We start from the raw sequence: 22617 nt of genomic DNA, 5'->3' as shown, positions 1-22617 counted from the left end.
CTGCTACACACAACACAAAGATCTCCTAACCAAAAATCAATCGTACTGCATGTAATCCAATTCACCTATTATTGGAGAACCTTACCCTGATACCTTGAGCCTCTGAAATGGATACTGATTGGTCCACTGGGAAGAGAATGGCCACAAGCTAATTAGCAAAGCTTGGTGTAGGGTCTCTTCCAATACATAGAAGCACATTTCAGAACCCTCTATTGTCTAAAAAAAAGACTATACATGTGGAATGGACTTAATGATGCTTATTTTTATTATTGCCATATTTACTTTTCCAAGAATTAAAGGACAACAGAAATCGTGTAGAATTATCAGGGACTGAAGGAAATTGAGTTAAGATAACTTTACTAAACAACCCCCCCCCCCCAGCCCTGGACAAAAACCTTTAAGTGATCAACAATTCCTAGAGAAGGAAGAATGGTTGAAGTTACTCACATATGGACCAGTATTTCAAATTATCAGGTCACAAAACATGCAATGGAGTCTTTTCTTTTCCCAGACTGTTCGCCCATTTTCCAGATCCATGAAAAACTCAGCACCACCGCTGCAGTCTGCACTTTTATCATAAAATGCAGAAGTTTGGGATACTCCTCAGCACGCTCCAAGGCTGATACTTTGAGTGACAGACCATTTAGTCTAAGCCTCCTCTGAAATGCATCACTGTTGTCTTTAAATCAGGCCTAATCTCACTGCCAGGCATTGCACTAAGCATTTAACATACTATCTAACTCATCACCCCTACAGACCTAGAAGGCTGATATTATCCCTTTTTTAAATGTTAAAAAATTGAGATTCTGGAGTTGATCTACCCAAGCTGTAATTTAAACTCAGGTCTAAATTTGACAGACCATGCTTTTTCTACCAGCTTTCTGTCGATCTCAGAGGTACAATGACTAACTAGTAAAGATGGCCTTAGCTGGCACCATTTCCCAGCCACTCATCTGTACAGACAACTCAAGAAGGACCTGCCTATGTAAGAAGCCAGGTTCCCTCCCTAGATTTGAAAGGACCTACTATTTCTCTTCTAATCAGCTGAGTTGGCCTAACCCCACAGATCACATTGTAATTTAATCTAAAACACAAAAAGCGTCTTCTGTGAGCACTGAAATGAACAGATCCTGAAACAGCCTCTACTACACAGGACTCCCAAGTCACATGACAACGAACAAATGCATATTTCTTGCTTATCTTTCACAGGGATCCTCCCAAGAGAGCAGTCCTGGGGAAGACCAGACCCTGCCTACTTACCTCACACTACACAGAATCAGACCCAAGGTCATGAACGAAGGAGGATACTTACACTACTGCAGCCAGCTCCCAGGCTCAGCTACACACTTATTAGTAATAATGTAATACATATTTCATAAGACTGCAAAAAAGAAAATCCCTTAACATGGAAGACATTCATTTTTAGGGAATTCTCCAAATTGCTTCTAAGCAGCTAGAACACTGAAAGAATCAAAATCTCAGAATTTAAAAGGCCAGGGAGACCTTAGAGATTATCTGGTCATTCCTTAATTTATTCAACATTTTGTTACTGAACACAGAGTAAAAGGCTAAAAGAGGATTTAAAATACAGATCCTGTTCTCAAGATGCTTTGAGACTAGCAGGAAAGGAAATAAAATGTGGCCCTCATATAAAAAAGTCAGAAACAAATCCAAGACAAAGGCAGCTGTTGTGTCCTGTGCTAGGAATGGACCCAATGCTTTCATTAATGTCATCTCCTTTAATTTCTTCAAGGTAGATAATGTTAACCCTGTTTCACAGAGGAGATCACTTGTGATCAGGGATATTAAATGCCTTTCCCAAGACCACACAGTTTCTGAATGAACAAAAACAAACAAACAAACAAAAACACCATGATTTTGTGTAAGAGACCTCACCAAGATCATCACTAGAAATCTCTCCATTACTTCATTTGACCAATAAGCTACTGCTAGGGAAGGGATAGGACCTTTAAAAGGATGTGAAAGGGGCGCCTGAGTGGCTCAGTGGGTTAAAGCCTCTGCTTTTGGCTCGGGTCGTGATCCCGGGGTACTGGAATCGAGCCCCACATCGGGCTCTCTGCTTCCCGCCTCCTCCCACCACCTGCCTCTCTGCCTACTTGTGATCTCTGTCAAATAAATAAATAAAATCTTAAAAAAAAAAAAAAGAAAGAAAGAAAGAAAAGGACGTGAAAAATAATTAGAAATGCTCCTATTGATCACCTGATAGAATTTAAAAGGGGGGGGACAGATATATTTAACCAGGTTCAATCACTGCTCCTGCGGTTATGACTTCATTGAGCAATGGCTCATTATATGCATACCTTGTAAAGATTACTATACCAAGCTGATACCTCAAGGTCATCTCAAACCTACAGCTCCAAAAGAAGAAATCCACCCGGTCAGGCAAAATCAATGTGTATGTCTTAGGGTAAAGTTTCTGACAGCATCGAGCACACATTCAAAACGTCCTGTATTCCAAACACAGATGAAGTCGAAATGTGGTGTGTTTGCGTTTTGTTTCTTTTAAATACATCAAGTATCTGCTGAAATGGTCCTCCACATGACCAGGCTACTACATGGCTAAGTTCTATCTGGGGAAGACAGTCTCGTGGGTGCTGGGAGGGGAATTAAGGCAGTATTTCCCAACAGCAACAGAGGAGTGACCCTCACACCACACACCAGCATTACCACCACACACACCAGTATCACCACCACCTGTGGAAATTCAGGCTGCGGAGAGGGGGGTGCCCACCGAGACCTAGGTGAGTCAGAATCTCCATGTTTGTATGGCCCCCTGGGGATTCAAGTGCCCATTAAAGTTTAAGCAGCACTACAGTGAGTATACCAAGGCACGGCTTCACTTCCTGGCCAGCTGGCTGCAGGGAGGGAGGCAGCAATTTGATGCCATGAGCAAGTCAGAGCCCTGCAGTGCTGCCAGGGAGAGGCGGCCGTGGAGGTGATCACATACACAAGAGTCTACTAAGCTCTCTGTCGTACTCCCCCCGCCCCCCGCCGCTTTCTTCAGGCTTCAAGGGCTTAGAAGTCTTCTGTGGATTTGGGGGAAGGGCCAGCTATATGAACAGTAAAATCACCAGTTGGTGACTTACAAGCCAGACTTGTAAGCAGCCTTCTCCCCTTAGCCTTGGGCCTCAGCCAAGTACTCAGCCAGAGAACTATTGTGGCTCCTAGAAAAGTCTGCTCATCCTGTGGATAGTTGAAAACAGCACGGACATTCACTATGTGGTCCTCCTTCCCAGACCGAATAGCCCAAGCATCTTCCTTATACCCCTGTACACTACCTAGACCACAAAGGTCCTGGACATGGATTCTCTGCCTTCCTCCTCTTTCCAGATCCTTCCCCATTATGCTACAGCTGGTCACCATGCTCCAGCTGTAGCATAATGAATCGTTTCCCCCTTCCACATAGCATCCAGCAACATAGACACTATCAGGACTGTGCACAACCGTGAGTGTATCCTAGGGCTTGGAAGGACCTTCCCATCATAGAAGGCTGCAAACCATTTTACACAAAATGTCATGAAGGTCATCTTTCCCACCCTGTATTTATACAACTAGATTTTTTTGTTTTAACTACACCCTTGCTCAAGTGATAGGGAAACCCTGTTCCACTATCAGCATGAATAATTCTCCAAAGCCCACCATGGAGTATTATGAACAGAGTTACTATTAAGTTTTACAAGACTTTCTGAATTTCATGTATTGAGGAAAAAATTCAGGAATAATTCCAATTAACATAGTTAGCTCAAGATCAGTCAAGTTATTTTTATTAGACTTTCTGTCCTTTTCCCTAAAACTTACACTAAGGGATCCATTTTTTAAGCTTATTAGACAAAAGAAATTTAAAATTTGAAAATTATACATCTGCAAGTGGCAAAATTAGAACTTGAACCCTAGTCTAGTAGACACTAGAGTGGAGGTTCTCAATGGCAACACCCCATTACTTTCTACTACATAAGAAGTTTTAAATATATTACCACCTCTCATTTTACCAAAATCCTAAATGGTGGTTATTAAATTCACATTTTAAGGTAAAAACAGAGGCTCAAATTGATAAAGTGCCTTGCCCTAAGTCAGGTAACCCCTAAGATTTAAATCCAAGTCTACTTAGTTCCAGGATTCATATGCTTTTCACCACATCATATTCCTCTCCAGGTACATGGTATGATCCTTTCAAGGTCAGAGAGCAAGAAAGTTCAGTTAGACTCAGCTCCCTCCCAGCCTTAGTCCCCAAGATGCCCCATCCTGGCAAAGAATGCCCCTGAAGACCAAGCACAAGCCCCATTCCTCCAGGCATGAGAAAGTGATCACCATTTTTTAAGTGTTCATGCAGAATCTCACTTCCCTCTTCTGGCCCTTTGCCTACTGCTGGGATAATGAAAAGAAGCTGCCAAAAACACCAAGAAGGTACACTGTGTCCAACCTCAGGCCAGGAGTCTCAAGGACTATATTTACCTTTGGGGAAAAAAGGCAATGGCATAATTTTAAGTAATATTGCAAAGAACACTGGCCCAAGGACACCAAGACTTGATTTCAACCTTACAACTGTTACAAACCAATGAAATCGTTGGCAAAAATATCCCTGCCCCTCTGTACTTTGGTTTCTCCCATTCATTAAATGATCAGATTGGTTCTGTAATGCCCCAGCATTCCTTGGAAAAGCTTTAGGGTCTAAGGCACAGGGAAGGGATTGGGCACCAGAGAGGCTTCACTCTCTGCTGTATAATTTGGAATTTCCCCTATTTCATTTAGATAAAAGAGATGCACTTCCAAAGATAGTCTGAAACCACTGAACTAAGTAGTCTTTAGGGTCCAGCATATGTCTAGATTTCCATAATTCATCGAATACTCTGAGAAGTATCCATGGTGAAAAAGCTACTGCTAAGCTAAAAATAGAAACAGCAGGGGACATGACTATAGTCCTCTCCCACCTTGTGTAGGACGGCCCCCATTACAGGGTTCAGTACTGTTTTGCAAATGGTATTTTCCAAAACCACTAGTCATGTTATCTCCTGTCACATGTGTTTCAATGTAATCTAGATACTCTTGCAACTGAAAGGTTTGGATCTATGTCTCCTCCCCCTCGATCTGGGTGGGCTTATAAGTGCTTTAAGCCCATCCAAGGCTGAGTCATAAAACCTCCTGTGGTTTCTATCCTGTTTGTCAGAATATTTGAGCCTGAAGCCCTGGCCCACTGTGGGTGAGGTCGAACCACCTGGGGCTGCCATGCTGTAAGGAAGCCCAAAGCACTCTGGGGAGGCTGCACAGGAGTGCTCTGATCCGAAGTCTCAACTGGATCACAGCCAACACCAGCATAAACACTTCCAGATAGTTTCCCCAGCTGTCCACTCTCCCCAGCTGAAGTCACTAACATTGTAGAACAGAGACAAGCCACCCCCTCTGGACTCTGTCCACATTCCTGACCCACAGAATCTGCAAACATACTAAGTTTAGAGTCAGGTTATTACACATCAATAGACTTTGGAACACTAACTTCATGCATACTGGTTTATACCTTTAAAAAGTGAAACTACAATTTACACATGTCCCTATTAAATGTCCAGGATCACGGGCCAGATGATCAAATCTCACTGTGCCAATTTTCTGCTCTCTGCCCCACAGACTATACATTTTCTTCTGTCAAAAATAGAATTCCGCTCAAAAAATGCAACATAGTATCAATAAATCACTATCTCTTAAAATGCATGCTTCTCAAAAGCTATTTAAAGAAATACCAAAGGAATATGCTATTATCTTCCTCAGTAATCCATTACTTCTCTTGCATCAGCTCCCAGTACCTTAACCTCAAACATCATGCTTACTGAACGGGAAGTGGTCACCTCAGTGGTCCTAAGTTATCTTCTATGGCTTCTAGCCCCCAGTGTTCTTCCAGCCTATGCCGTTTGACCAAGTTAAAAGAAAAAAAACCTAATTTACCTGAACAAACTCCCACTGCTCCCAAATTCTATTGCCTGGACTCAGAGCAACATGGAGTACAAATAGCAGAAACTATGTGCCTACAAGGGCCTTCAGAGTCCAGCCAACACAGGTTCAATCCTTGCCTCAGGCATGGAATCCTCTGTGTAAGTAACAACAAGACACATCATTTTCTGAAACCTCACTTTCTTCATCTACTAGAAAAGAGCATCTACTTCACAGGTTTCTTTTCTGAAAAAAAAAACAAAAAAAAAACAAAAAACAAAAAAACACGATACCCTGGGACGCCTGGGTGGCTCAGTCTTTAAACGTCTGCCTTGAGCTCAGATTGTGATCCCAGGGTCCTGGGATTGAGCCCCACCATGGGGCTCCATGCTCAGGGGAAGCCTGCTTCTCCCTCTCCCACTCTCTCTGCTTGTGTTCCCTCTCACTGTCTGTTAAATAAATAAACTCTTTAAAAAAAAAAAAAAAAAGTGATACCATGTTTGCAAATTCCCTACCAAGTTCCCAGTGTCCATGAGCGATTATGATTTCCCTTCTTTCTTTCTGCATACGTGGAAATCAACAGCCTCAGAGGCCTGAAGCTGCTGGGAGGGTGCACATGTCCTGCCTTTCTTTCTCAGGAAGCGTTTCTCTGCCTTCCTCTTTCCTTTGTTTAGGCTTGGCCTGGTGACCTTATTTGCAGTTGTAAACTTACCGTTTAATTCTGTAGTTAACCCTCTTAGCAAACATCTAGCAAGAGATTAACAGTGACAGTAATTACAAATTGCCTGTTATTGAAAATAAAACATTCACTATTAAACAAAACGTGAAAATACGGTTATTTATACCTACTCGAAACAGTTCCACTGCAGTCTTTAAAAAGCATGGGAACAGCTGCAGTGTTCTTACTGAAGTAAGGGCTGGCTTCTGCCCTTCCCACATACTGAGAGTCAGGAGCAAAGACATGGAACCGTGGAAAGTTAGGAAATTTCTTTTACCGATGAGAAAAAAATTCTAAGGAAAAAGCAACCAATGAGCTAATTCACATAGGGGAGAATGCCAGGTTAGTTTTTGATTGCAGAGGCCTTCAAATACAGCTGAAGCATTAAACAAAAAAGCCCAAGGCAAGGAGCTAGAATCACACAACTGCCTTGTACCTAAAGTCTAAGCATAGCTCTTTGTGCCCAGGAACTCTGAACTAAGAGGATTCAAAATATCAACATAACAGAAGCTGTAGTTCTGGCCAACATATACATACAGCTCCTTCTATACTTCTAAGTTTTCCTAGAGACTTAAACGAATGTTTTCCTCAAAAAATATGAAATCATCACTTAACTATTAATGTTTTAAGTTTAAATTTTTAATTTGAATTTTTTATCTCCATGGTTCAAAAAAATTTATCTTTAAGGTACTTAGTAAAAACAAAACAAAACAAAAAAATGACCAATGTCTCTCATAGGCAAGCATTTTTTATCAGTTTCATGTGCATCCTTCCAAAGTTTGCTTTGTTTTGTTTTGTTTTTGTTATTTTTGTTTTTGTTTTTAGGATAGAGTTTCAAATTACAAAGAAAGAACAAGGAGTTCTCATTTGCCCCATTATCCGGTTTCCTCCTATTAATATTCTTATATCTACACGGTCCATTTATCACAATTAATGAACCACTATGGATACAATGTTATACAAAGGCAATATCTCCATCAGATTACTTTAGTTTTTACATAATATCCTCCTTCTGTTCCACCATCCCATTCAGGAGACTACATTAGATTCAACCAACAGGTCTCATAAGATACCTTTAGTAGAGACAATTCAGACTTTTTTACAACCTTGAAAATTGAAAATTACTCAAGAAGAGATCTTTAGAATTTCCCCCAATTATGATTAGTCTGATGTTGTGTTGTCTCATGTATGGACTTGGGTTGTGGGTTTGGGGAAGGAAGTATAATCCTCATGACCTATCAAAAATACCATCAACATAACTTACTAGTTTTGGTATTAATCTTGGCGTGTCAAGGTAGTGTCAAGTTTCTAGGTAGTGTCAAGTTTCTTCTCTGAAGTCATTCCTCCCTCTCCACACTGTCCTCTTTGGGAGGAAGTCTATGTGCAGTCCACACTTACCTAGTGGGGAGTGTGCTGCCTTCTTGAAGGAGGAGTACCAAAATTATTTGGAGTTCTACTGCGTGGAAGATTTGTCTATTTTCTCCATTTATTTCTTTATTCAGTCACTTACCTAAAACTATATACTCCTGTGTTGTTTTCTTCTCTGGGTTACCACCTAATACCAGTTCACTTGATTGCCCAAATTGTTGCAGCTTTGACCACTGGAAGTTTTTTCAGTTGATTCCTCTCTTTGACATACTTCCATCATTTGTGAGTTACGGTTTTCTTTGGAACACTTCCTTCAATTATGGGACCCGATGCTCAAGCCTGGTCTTATAGGTTTCCTGACTCAGCCCTAAGATTAGGCATTTCTCCAAAGAAACCTAGTTGTTATTTGAAAGTGGTATTAGAAACCAAGATCTGGGGACGCCTGGGTGGCTCAGTTGGTTAAGCAGCTGCCCTCGGCTCAGGTCATGATCCCAGCGTCCTGGGATCGAGTCCCACATCGAGCTCCTTGCTCCGCAGGGAGCCTGCTTCTCCCTCTGACTCTGCCTTCCACTCTGTCTGCCTGTGCTCGCTCTCGCTCGCTCTCCCTGACAAATAAATAAAATCTTTAAAAAAAAAAAAAAAGAAAGAAACCAAGATCTGGTTGCCTGGTGTGCTCATTGCTACTGGGGTATCAATGCTTCTAGGTGGTCTTATCTGATAGAGCTAAGAAATGGATGTGGTATAATAACCAGCATACACACACACACACACACACATACACACACAGGTATGTATGTATCTACATGTAAATTAGGTTTATACAGATGCCTTAAACTCTAATCTGTTATCATATGAATTATTCTAGCCTTCACTGTGTACTTATCCATAACCTCATACCAATCCACCCTCTATTACTTCCAGCACACACATACAGTGATTTTAGAACTGTTAAACCTATATCCTCATGTAAACAGCTATCAACTAGAACAGACCATCTATGCACAGTTCCTTTTGCCTTTAGTTTACTGATTCCAAGTAAATTGTTTCTGAAGTTACTCAGGTTAGCAATTTCTCCAACCACTTTTCACTGAGGTTGTTCAAATATTTGTAATACAGTTAAATTGCTCAGTCACTTTCCACATTCACATTCCATCTTGGGATCCCCCATCTCCCATTTTTTTTTTTACACTATGCATACATTAAGGTTCACTCTTTGTGCTAGAAATTCCTATGGGTTTTGACAAATGCACAGTGTCACATATCCACCATGAGAGTGTCACACCCCATAGTTCCACTGCTTGAAAGAAACCCTGGTTTTCACCTATTTAACCCTCAACCCCTCGAAATCACTCATCTGCTAAACCCTTCTATTTCTGTCTCCTCCAGAATTTCATATAAATGGAATCATGTAATATATAGCCTATTCAGTTTGGGTTCCTTTATTCCATAATATGCACTTAAGATTCATTCATATCTTTGGATGGCTTATTATTTTTCAATCATTGAATAGTATCCCATTGTACAGACCTACCAAAAACTATCCATTCACCTCTTGAAGGATATTTTGGTTTCCTCTTGTTTCAAGTGATTATAAATAAAGCAGCTTAGTAAATTTTATGCCCAGGTTTTTGGATGAAAGTAAGTTTTAAAAAATAACTGAGTAAAAATCTAGGAGCTTTAATTGCTGGATTATGTAGTAAGACTATATTGAGCTTTGTAAGACTATCAAAGAAAGAACTCCTGTTGTTATACATTCTCACCAGCAACTGGTATATCAGGTTAATTAAAGTCATTCTATATGACTATAATTATAGTCATTCTAATCAGTGTGTAACTGTATGAAAAGAGACATGGAGCATCATTTTATACACTTTTCCTTTATGTATATTCCTTGGTGAGGTGCCTGTTCAGACTTCTTGCCCATTTTTAAATTGAGCTGCTTGCTCACTTATTGTTGTTTTAGAAGTTCTTAGTATATTTTGTACACAAATCCTTTAACAGATACTACTTGCTTTCATTCTCTTAATAGTGTCTTTTGCAGAGCACAATATTTTGTTTTAGTAAAATCCAACTTACCAATTTTTTTTATGGATTACATACTTGATATTGTAAAGAACTCATCACCAAACCAAAGGTCATGTAGATTTTCCCGCTTTCTTTTAGAAGTTTTTAGTTTTTTGCATTTTAAGATTTGTGATCCATTTTGAGTAATTTTTGTAAAAGGTGTAAACTCTTTGTCAAATTTCATTTTGCATAAGGACATCCAATTGTTTGAGGGTCATTTGATAAGACCATCCTTTCTTTCAGAGGTTTTTTCATGCTATAAAAGCAAATAATAGTCTATTCTTTTTCCCCATCTTTCTAACATAAATGATAGTATACTATCTTTCTTCTTGACTTACTATAACAAGACATTTTACACACAGAACTTCCTCTCTGTCCTTAAATTTTATATTGTACCAATCCAGATTGCAACTAGTCAAAGGCCCAATTTCCTAAGGCTCTGTGGAAAGCAAGACTGAAGACCCTATGTAAGAGATGGCAGTAATTTTTACCTAGTAAGCACCAAGTAGTATGAAGACTTTTGATTTACATATCTCTCTTCAAGGAATTTATACGCCATGTGATGGGGTAAAACAAAATCCTACAGAAAAATAAACCTGATCTTTATAGAAAGGGGGGGTAAAAATCCCCTTACTGAATGGTGATCCCATAAAGTTTCAGAAAGATATTAGACCTAGAAGAACTATTTACATTGAAGGGAGAGGAAAGTACTTCCTCATTGTATATTTCCATCTCCTTTATCACAAATTGAGTAAGCATGGGTTTATTTCTGGGCTGTCTATCCTATTCCATTGATATGTGTCCATATTTGTGCCAGTACCACACTGTTTTGATTCTCTTTGTACTGACTCTTAAAATCTGAGATTGTGATATCTCCAGGACTGATATGGTTATTTGGGATCTTTTGTGGTTCTATGCTAATTATAAGATTATTCTAGTTGCATGAAAATGTTGTTAGTATCTTGATAGAGATTGCCTTAAATCTGTAGATTTTTCTGTGTACTATGGACATCTTACCAATATTAGTTCTACCAATCCTTCAGCATGGAATTATCTTTCCATTTGCTTGTGTCATCCTCAATCTCTTTCATTAGTATTTTGTGGTTGTCACAGTAAAGGTCTTTCATCTCTTTTGCTAAGTTTATTCCTAGGTATTTTACTCTTTCTGGTTCAACTGTAAATAGTGTTTTCTTCATTTCTCTTCCTGCTGCTTCATTAAGAATATACAGAAATGTAACACAATTCTGTACATTGATTTTGTATCCTGTGGCCTTACTGAATTCAATCATCAGTTCTAGTAGTTTTTGGTGAAGTCTTTAGGATTTGCTATATATTGTATGTCATGTGCAAATACTCAAAGTTTTACTTCCTTACCAATTTGGGTGCATTTTTATTTTTCCTTGTCTGACTATTCCTCAAAAAATTAAAATTCCAGTCATGGGTATTTACCCAAAGTAAATAAAAACACTCTTTGAAAAGATACATGCACACCTATGATTATGACAGTATTTACTATAGCCAAGATATGGATGAACACTTGAGTTGCTTCCATACATTAAGGGAGAAAGCAGTAGTGTATGTGCACACAATGGAACAGGACTCAGCCATAAAAGACTGAAATCTTGCGATCTGCAAGAACATGGACAGACCTAGAGGGTATTAGGCTAACTGAATAAAGTCAGGAAACAAATACTGTATGATTGCCCTCATGTGGAATTTAAGACCCAAAAAAGGGAGACTTTTAAATTCAGAGAACTGATGGTTACCAGAGAGAAGGTAGGTGAGGAATGGGTACATTAAAGAAGATTAAGAGTACATCTTCTTGATGAACACTGAGAAATGTATAGAATTGTCGAATCCCTACACTGTATACCAGAAATTAGTAACTATTAACTACACTTAAATTTTAAAAATTGGAGAGACTGAGAAAGGTGCTTCAGGAAGGAGGACAACCAAGAAGGACAGGAGGAGGAAGTGTGTCTGGCCCTCGGGTAACAGAAAGAACAGGTATGGATTGCATTGGGGAGGTATGCAAGCAGAGCAGAGCTAGGAAACAGCCAGAGTCAACCACTGCTGGATTCACAAAACCCATCTCTGACATTTGGTCTTTACCCTGCACCCTCGCAGTTCTCAAATCATTTTCACCTAGGAGAAATAGGTGATTTCCCACAGTTGTCAATTTCTGATACATTATCTTTAACTTCAGTCCTTTCTCCCATCTCTCAGAAAGCACTTCACACCAGTCACCCTAATGTACTCTGAATCCACTCCAATACATTCAGATACTTTTTAACATAAATGAATCACACTTTTTAGTCTCCAGTCTAGGCCTGTCTTCTGAGCTATAGGCTTGAACAGCCAAGTGTCCACTCAACTCCACTTTGATCTTTCCAATTTAGTAAACTCAAGACATAAGTAACTTTTCCCCCCCAAACCTAGTCCTCATCCACTATAGTCTACATCAAAATGAAAGCTAGAAAAGTAAACACTGTCTTTGATACCACTCTCCCCTGTGTCCAATGTACAATCCATGGTCAAGTCATATGGCTTCTACTCCTGGGTATTTTATTTCTCAGCTCCTCCACTGCTACCCTCCCTATTTAAGCCACCATGACCTCTTAAAACTGAATAGCCTAGGGGCGCCTGGGTGGCTCAGTGGGTTAAAGCCTCTGTCTTCAGCACAGGTCATAATCCCAGGGTCCTGGGATGGAGCCCCATATCTGGCTCTCTGCTCAGCAGGGAGCCTGCTTCCCTTCCTCTCTCTGCCTGCCTCTCTGCCTACTTGTGATCTCTCTGTCAAATAAATAAATAAAATCTTTAAAAAAGAAAAAAAAACTGCATAGCCTTGTAACCAGTCTTCTTGGGTCCACTGTTTCCTTCCAATACATTCTACTGTCAAGGTCATCTTTCTAAAAACAAAACTCCAATCTGCTCACTAATCCCTTCCAATCACCCCCACCCTAAGCTTACAAATCATTAACTTCATTGCTACTGAGCTTGGACTAGAATTTTAGGACTAGAATTCACACGGCCCCCAACCCACATGCTCTGGCCCCTGCCCACCCATCCAGCTTCAGCTTGTACACTCTCCATGTTTTTCTCTACACACCAACCTTCTTTTAGGTCTTTGAACATACCCCCTCCTTCCCACCAAAACATAGCACTTAACACATGCCACCCTGTATCCGAGTCCTCTTCCACTCCTTCTTTACCTAGTTAACTTCTATTCATCCTTCCCTTGTCACCTTGTATGCCACCTACCCAGAAAGACTTCACTGCTATGCACTTCCCACCACTGCCCAAGATTTTTCATGGGAATATATTCCCTTCCATCACAATACTTGTTTCTTAATACACATTTTTCTTACTTTTTTTTTAATATCCATCTTTCCCACTTGATTAAAAGCCCTATGAACGTGCTGACTAGGTCTGTTTTTGTTCATTACTGTATCTTCAGAGTCTACCAGAGAGCACAGCATATTGTGAAGACTTAATATGTTTGGAATACATTAACAAATATCTGGTGTTTATTAACAGTAATAAATCATATGGCACATCTCACAGCTGATGGTGATAGATCAAACTGCTTTAACAGTGAAGTTGAGAATCACTGTTCCAGAAAACAAAAGTCCCCCAAAGTAATTCAATAAAAGCACCGTTTAATTAATGATTTTATAATAGCTAATATTTATCAAGGCCTTACCACATACCAGCTTCACACTCTATTTACACTATTTCAGTAAATTCTTATAACAATCTAATGAATGGCGAACTGTTACCTTCATAGAACAAGTGAAGAAACCAACTCACACTGAAATAACATGGTCAAAGACAAAACTAGAACGATGATGCCTAAGCCAGATTCCAATAACGAAACCAGGAGAATCAAAACAGACTTGCCTGACCTATCCCATAACTAAAGCAACCGCAGGAGTCACTGGAAAGGCTGATGTCATGGTCAAAGAATTACACTGCACAAGGCCAGCCAGTTCGCTGACAAAGCCAGAAAAGATACTTCAAACAGGCCCAGGAAAGAACCCTCCTTTGTCCAAGGTGCTCAGGACTCCATGTACTGAAAGCTTTGAGTGACTTTCATAGGAAACATGGCCTAGTGATCTGACTGCTTCTGTTAGCAAGACCTGAGCTCCCAATACAGTAAGGTATGTTGTATGTAACATACTCAAAATGGAATTTCTTTAACTCAATAGAACAACCAGTGGATCAATGAAGCAATCAAAGATCAAAAAAATACATTGAGAAAAATGAAAATGAAAACACAATGGTCCAAAATCTTTGGGACACAGCAAAAGCAGTTCTAAGAGAGACATATATAGTAATATAGCCCTAACTCAAGAAACAAAGACAACCCCAAATAAACATCTAAACTTAGACCTAAAGGAGCTAGCAAAAGAACAAAGCCCAAGAAAAGTAGAAGTAAAAAAAAAAAAAGGCCTACTTGTGATCTCTGTCAAATAAATAAATAAAAGTATTTTTAAAAAATAAATAAATAAAAAATAAAGGCCAGAGTAGAAAGAAATGACAGACTTAATAGGGGGAAAAAATGAAACCAAGAGCTGCTTCTTCAAAAAGATAAAATTGATAAATCCTTGGACAGACTCAAAAAGAGAAAGGAATGAAATAAAATCAGAAATAAGAGAAAACAGGGACCACAGAAATACTAAGTATTGGGGCGCCTGGGTGACTCAGTCATTGAGCGTCTGCCTTCCGCTCAGGTCATGATCCCAGGTTCCTGGGATCCAGCCCCACACTGGGCTCCCTGCTCAGCAAGAAGCCTGCTTCTCCCTCTCCCATTCCCCCCACTTGTGATCCCTCTCTCGCTGTGTCTCTCTCTGTCAAATAATAAATAAAATCTTAAAAAAAAAAAAGAAAGAAAGAAAGAAAGAAATACTAAGTATTATGAGACTACTACAAAAAAAAAAAAAAAATATGCCAACAAATTGGACAACCTAAAAGGAATGGATAAATTCCTAGAAACATACAACTTTCCAAAACTCAACCAGGAGAAATAGAAAATCTGAAGAGACCAATTACATGTAACATAACTGAACAGTATTCAAAAAGCTTCCAAAAAATAAAAGCCCGGGACTAGATGCCTGTACTGGTGAATTCTACAAAACCTTCAAAGACAAGTCCCAAACCATTCCTAAAAGTAGTGAAGGAAGGAAAGATTACAAATACATTTGACAAGGCCAGCATTAACCCAATCCTAAAACCAAAGACATCTCACACACACAGACACTATAGGCTAGTATACCTGATGAATATAGATGCAAAAATCCTGAAAGCATTAGTAAATCACATACCTCAACACAGTAAAAAGATTAAGTGGGGATGTATTCTGGTGATCCAAGGATGGTTTAATATTTGCAGAATCAGTATGATATACCACATCAAGAAAACAAAGATGAAAGTCATATAATTATCTTAACAGATGCAGACTAAGCATCTGAGAAAATTAAACATTCATTAATGTTTAAAAACTCAACAAGGTAGGGTTAGAGGAAACATATCTCAACATAACAAAGGTCATATATGAAAAACCTATAACTAACATCATACTCAATGGTGAATAACAGCATTTTCCTCTAAGATCAGGAAAGGATGTAACAATGTCTACTCTTGCCATTTTTGTTCAACATAGTACTGAAAATCCCAGCCACAACAATCAGACAAGAAATAGGAGGCATCCATATTAGTAATGCAGTTAAACTGTCAGTATCTGCAGATAGCATGACACTGTATATAGAAAATAAAAGACCCCATGAAAAAAACTACTAGAAGAAATGAATCCAGTCAAGTTTCAGGATACAAAATACCCAGATACCAGTAGTATTTCTATATACCAATAACCAAGTAGAAGAGAAAATAATTCCTTTTACAATTGCTCCAAGAGATACCTAGAAATAAAACTAAACAAGGAAATAAAAGACCTGCACTAAAAAGCCTGAAAACTATCAGACATAAGCAAAAGAAACTGAAAAGGACAAATGGAAAGATATTTCATGTTCAAGGAAGAATTAGTGTCATTAAGATGTCCAGACTACCCCAAGCAACAGATTTAATGTAATCTCTATCAAAACACCAACAGCATTTTTTGCAAAACTAGAACAAGTAATCCTAAAATTTGTATAGAACCACAAAAAGACCACTTTAACACCTTGCACAAAAATAATTCAAAACAGATTAAAAACCAAAGACCTAGACCTATGAAACCCTTAGAAGAAAACACAGGCAGCGATCTCTGATCATTGGCCTTAGCAAGACAATTTTGGATAGATCTTTTCAGACCAGGGAAACAAAAGAAAAATAAACTACTGGGACTGCAACAAAATGAGGAGCTTTTGCACAGCAAAGGAAACTAAGAAAATAAAAAGACAACCTAATGAATGGTAGTATAATAACTTTATTACGGCTGGTCTCCCCACTGGTTTGTGAACTCCATGTGGGCCATGTCTGGTTTTGCTCATTGTAATTTCAGCACTGAGCATAGAGATGTAATAGTTTTCCAATTAATGAGATTCACAAATTTCTGGTTTTTTATTAATAATAATGCATCACGTACAGCATACCTCACACATTATGATACATCAAACTGCTTTGACCCTGTAGTTGAGAACCACTAACATAGAAGATAAAAGTTTCTTCTGAAGGTGATTTAGTAAAAGCAATATTGACATGGTTGACATTTTTGAGGGTTTTTTTAAATAAGGGAGTTTATTGACTCAAGGATGGAAAATACAGAGGTAATCAAGCTTGTAGGTTTATCAAGTATCGACTGTGGTTTTTTTTGTCTGCCTCTCTGTTCTGCCATTAAATGTGTTGTTTTCAACGCGAAGGTGGCTTTCTTTCACGTCCTAAAGAGGCTGCCAGAAGTAGCTGAGCTATTAGAGGTCTTGAAAATGCCAAAGGAGAATGAATATTTTCTCCATTCATCAAGTGATCTCGGCTAAGTGTCAATTCCTTTGGCCAGTAGAATGCCCTGTACTGATAGAATGTATGTCAGCTATACTCAAACAAATGTTACATTAGTCTGAGGTGCTCCACTTCATGATTCAACAAGTTTATATATTATGCTACACTTACCATTAGAGTAGTTACCATCTGTCCTGATACCTATTACCATATCTGACTATGTTACTTAAATTGTGTGTTTTGTGCCCGTAACTTATTCATCCCATAACCAAAAGCCTGTATCTCTCACTCTCCTTTACCTATTTTGCCCAACTCCCCATCCCCCTCCCCTCTGGAAACCATCACTTTGTTCTATTTTTTTTTTTAAAGATTTTATTTATTTATTTGACAGAGAGAGATCACAAGTAGGCAGAGAGGCAGGCAGAGAGAGAGAGAGAGAGGAGGAAGCAGGCTCCCCGCTGAGCAGAGAGCCCGATGCGGGACTCGATCCCAGGACCCTGAGATCATGACCTGAGCCGAAAGCAGTGGCTTAACCCACTGAGCCACCCAGGTGCCCCACTTTGTTCTATTTTTAAGAATCATTCTTTTTGCCTTTTTTTTTTTTTTTTAAGATTCCACTTATGAGTAAAATATGGTATTTTTCTTAGACTTATTTCACTTAGCCTACGAGTCTCTAGGTCCATCCATTTTCTGTCAAACAGAACAATCTCCTTTATGGCTACATAATTCCATTGTACATATAAACACACCACATCTTAACTATTTATCTACTGATGGACAGTTAGGTTGATTCCAGATCTTTATTATTGTAAATAATGCTACAATAAACACAATGGTGCCTGTCTCTTTTTGAATTAGTGTTTTTGTGGCTTTTGTTGTTGTTTTGTTTGAGGAACCTCCATACTGTTTTCCACAGTGGCTGTAGCAATTTACATCCCCACCAATGGGGCAGAAGAGTTCCTTCTTCTCCACATCTCCGTCAACCCTTGTGTTTTTTTTATTTCAGTTATTCTGACTTGTGTGAGGTGTTAGATAATTCTGTGGTTTCGATTTGCACTCCTCTGATAACTAGTGACATTGAGCATCTTTTGATGTATCTGTTGGCCATCTTTAGCTCTTTGGAAAAGTCTTTTCTCAGGTCCTCTGCCCACTTTTCTCTTTAAGATTTTATTTATTTGACAGAGATACAGCAAGAGTGGGAGAGGGAGAAGCATGTTTCCCATGGAGCAAGGAGCCCAATGTGGGGCTCAATCCCAGGCCCCTGGGATCATGACCTGAGCCAAAGGCAGCCACTTAACAACTGAGCCACCCAGGCACCACCTCCCCCCGTGCCCACTTTTTATTAAGATTGCTTTTTGGTGTTGGAGAAGCTTGTTATGTATTTTAGATCTTATGCCCTTATCCGATATATCATTTCCAAGTGTCTTCTCTCATTCAGTAGGCTGTCCTTTAGTTTTATTGATGGTTTCCTTTGCAGAAGCTTTTTACTTTGATGTAGTCTTAATATTCTATGTTTCTGTTTCTCCCTTGCCTGAGGAGATTTTAGAAAAATGTTAAGGCCCCTGTCAAAGAAATTACTACCCGTATCCCTTCTAGGATTTTTATGGTTTTAGGTCTCCTATTTAGATCTGTAATCCATTTTGAGTTTATTTTTGTGTATGGTGTTAAAAGATGGCCCAGTTTCATATTTTACATTTAGGCTGTCCATTTTTCCCAGCACCATTTATTGCAAAGACAGTATTTTCCCCCATTGTGTATTCTTGCCTACTTTGTCATAGATTAACTGGCCACATAATCATAAGTTCATTTCTGGGCTCTCTACCCTGTGTTTCATTGATATGCCTCTATGCTTGTGCCAGTGCCATACTGTTTTGATTACTACAGCTTTGAGGTAAAAATGTGAATTAGGATACTTCCAGTTTTGTTCTTCTTTCTCAAGATTGTTTCAGGTATTCAAGGTCTTCTGTGATTTTATACAAATTTTAAGATATATTCTAGTCTTGTAAAAAATTACACTGAATCTGTAGACTACTTTCAGTAGTATGGATTTTTTTCCCTTTCCTTTATTTTTTTTTTTTTAGAGAGGAAGAGGGGAAGAGGAAGAAGTAGAGAGAATCTTAGGCAGGCTCCATGCCCCACAAGCAGCCCAATGCAGGGCTTGATCTCACAACCCTGTGATCATGACCTGAACTGAAATCGAGAGTCAGATGCTTAACCAGCTGAGTCACCCAGGGACCCCAATTGTATGGACATTTTAACAGTATTAATTCCTCCAATCCAGGAGCAGGCATATCTTTCCATTTGTTGCAAATGACACATCCAATAAGAGATTAGTATCCAAAATATACAAAGAACTTATACAATTCAACACCAAATAGAGTCTAGTTAGAAAATAGGCAGAGGGGGTGCCTGGGTGGCTCAGTGGTTTAAAGCCTCTGCCTTCGGCTCAGGTCATGGTCCTGGGGGTCCTGGGATCGAGCCCCACGTCGGGCTCTCTGCTCCGCAGGGAGCCTGCTTCCTCCCCTCTCTCTCTCTGCCTGCCTCTCTGCCTACTTGTGATTTCTCTCTCTCTGTCAAATAAATAAAATCTTAAAAAAAAGAAAAAAAGAAAAAGAAAATAGGCAGAGACATTTTTCTATTAAGAAACGGTATGGAAGTTTCTCAAGAAACTAAAAATAGAAATACCATATGATCCAGTAATTGCATTACTAGAGATCCTCCCCCCAAAAAACAGCACTAATTTAAAAAGATACATGCACCCCAGAGCCTACTGCAGCATTATTCATAATAAGATATGGAAGCGACCCAAGTGTCCAGCAATAGGTGAATGAATAAGTGATATATATACACAATGGAATACTACTCAAAGAATGAGAACCTCCCCATTTCCAACAACATGGATGAGCCTAGAGAATATTATGCTAAGAAATAACTCAAATACCTTATTTTTTACTTATGTGGAATCTAAGAAGAAAACAAAAAATAGACTCCAGAACAGATAACCAGCTGTTGGTTATCAGAGGGGAGGAGAGTAGGAAAATGGACCAAAGAGCTAATGGGTATGCAAGTGCAAACTTCCAGTTACAGAGTAAGTCCTGGAGATGCAAAGGAGGGTATTGAGAATACAGAGAATATAGTCCGTAATACTGTAACAATATATTGTAACTACTTATGGTGGGCACTGAGTAATGCATAAAACTGCCCAAAGCTCATTGTACACCTGAGTCTAGTAACACTGTGTGTCAGTTATAGTTCAATAAAAGAAATAATTACAATAAATGTGAAATTGAAGACTGCTAAGTATCATGAAGGAAAGCAACATATTCTATGAATAAGCCGTATCAGTGTAAGTCACACGGAGAGAAGGCCACCAAGGCTGATAAGCGTAGGGTAAACCCAAGCTTCGTAAATTATCTCTCATGAACATGTAGGGTAACAGGGAACAACCGAGTTTAGGGATAAGCTTAGAACATGGGGATCGGCTGGGTAACATTTTTTCATAGTATGGCAGTAGGAGAAATGCAGGGACCAGTAGGAGAAATGCAGTATGTTCACAGCCAGCCCTCTGCAATTGCTAAGCCTCTTATAGCTAGGATCTCTGCTAGAGGTAAAAACTCAACATTTCCATGGGTGAGGTTATTGCTACCACCTGTCCTGAATTTTCTGACCCTCCAAAAGAAAACATCTCAAATCAGGGAATCTAAAAATCCATTTACCTATGATTAATATATCTAAGTGAAAATTCACCTAAAGTAGTTTTATCTAAAACCAAATTTTATTAAAACCAATTTACCTTCCTATCGCATGTGAACAGTTATGAATTTCACAAACATGAATTTTATGTCAACAGTACCATTAGGGAAAATCATCATTAAGTGAACAGGCTGTTAGGTACATTGATTTTAGAATAATTCATTATGTGCAAACTTTGAGTGCCCAAGTCTAATCTCTGGCAGCTCGGAAGGCACAGGAGGTGACTACCAGTGGCAGAACTGCCTCTCCCACACAAGCCAGTATAACCAGAGTCCCTTACATCTTCCAAAAGAACTAATGGGCTTTAAAATTCATCCATTTTTATTGCACTGCCAGAATTCCGGTTTTCCATCTCCATCCTGCCTGCTAAGGGAGGGTGCAGCCTCCTGCCCACCATCATCCTGAAGCTGCCTCTGCCTTAATCCTGGATCCGCTCAGACTACCCAGGCGCCAAAGAGAGAGAGAGAGAGCCACACAGTGAACGCAAAACGCAATGGTTTCTTTTTCAAAGCGCTCCAGATTTTGCAGTGCCCATTAAAGCTCTTGTTAACATGCAGGTTCTGATTCAGTAGGTCTGGGCTGAGTTCTAAGATATGGCATTTTTTAAAATTTCTTTAAATTCAATTTATTTAACATACACTGTATTATTAGTTTCAGGGGTAGAATTTAGTGATTCATCAGATGCATATAACACCCAGTGCTTATTACATCAGGTGCCCTTTTTAAGACTTTGAGAGAGAAAGAGAGCACGCACACACGCAAGCACGTAAGTACGGGGAGGGGCAGAGAGGAGGAGAGAAGAGGACTCCCCACTGAGCAGACTGCCTGATGTGGGGCTCCATCCCTGAACCCTGTGCTCATGACCTGAATCAAGGGTTGGAGACTTAACCACCTGAGCCACCCAGGTGTCCCTCAAGTACCCTCAGTGCCCATCACACAATTACCCCATCCCCACAGCCACCTCATCCTCCAACGCCCAGCAACCTACAGTTTCCCAGAGTTAAGCATCACTTACGACTAGCCTTCCTCTCTATTTTCCTCTTATTTTTCCTTCCCTTCCCTTCCCTTAGGTTCATCTGTTTTGTTTCTGAAATTCCACATGTGAGTGAAATATGTCAGTCAGTGAAAGAAATACCGTATGATTTCACTCACGTGTAATTTAAGATACTGCATTTCTAACGAGGTCCAAGTGATGCCATTGCTGCCGGTCTGCAGACTTACACCAAGGATTTACAAGAGATGACTATGGCTGTTAATCAGGACTTTTAACCTGCATATCCTATTAGGAATTATCTAGGTGGTAAACACTTCTCTGTTCTTGGATAGGAGGGTGTATGAGAAGGTAGACACTCATTCTTGGAGTTGCAACTACAACTTTCTCTACAAGCGAAGAGTTTGCTAGGCTATGGTTTTCAAATGTTAAGGTCAAAAGTCAAGCCTCTCTTTATCTGAAAGGTCATTTTCCCATTCTGTGGATTGCCTCTTAGTTTTGTTATCTGTTTCCTTTGCTGTGCAGAGGAACTTGGGACTTGATGAAGTCCCAAAAGTTCATTTTTGCTTTTATTTCCCCTGCCTTTAGAGACGTGTCTTGTAATGGGTTGCTGTGGCCAATGTTGAAGAGGTTAAATGACATTTCAGATAAAGGGCTGGTATCCAAGATCTATAAAGAACTTCTCAAACTCAAAACCCAAAAAACAAATAATCCAGTCAAGAAATGGGCAGAAAACATGGACACTTCTCCATAGAAAACACAGAAATGACTAACAGACACATGAAAAAATGTTCAACATCACTAGCCATCAGGGAAATACAAATCAAAATCACAAATAGCCCAGGAATTA

At 39.4% G+C, this 22617-nt stretch overlaps 1 protein-coding gene across 2 annotated transcripts in view; it reads right to left on the bottom strand.

Moving 5' to 3' along the window:
• NELL1 (neural EGFL like 1) overlaps positions 1 to 22617 on the bottom strand; it is an 847777-nt gene that overhangs the window by 727151 nt on the left and 98009 nt on the right. The gene's annotated exons all lie outside the window — the stretch shown is intronic.

The sequence above is a fragment of the Mustela lutreola genome, chromosome 1 (assembly GCF_030435805.1).
Source record: "Mustela lutreola isolate mMusLut2 chromosome 1, mMusLut2.pri, whole genome shotgun sequence".
Taxonomy (NCBI): Eukaryota; Metazoa; Chordata; class Mammalia; order Carnivora; family Mustelidae; genus Mustela; species Mustela lutreola.
Note: the sequence above shows the minus strand (reverse complement) of the source record. Positions and strands in the feature narration are given on the sequence as shown.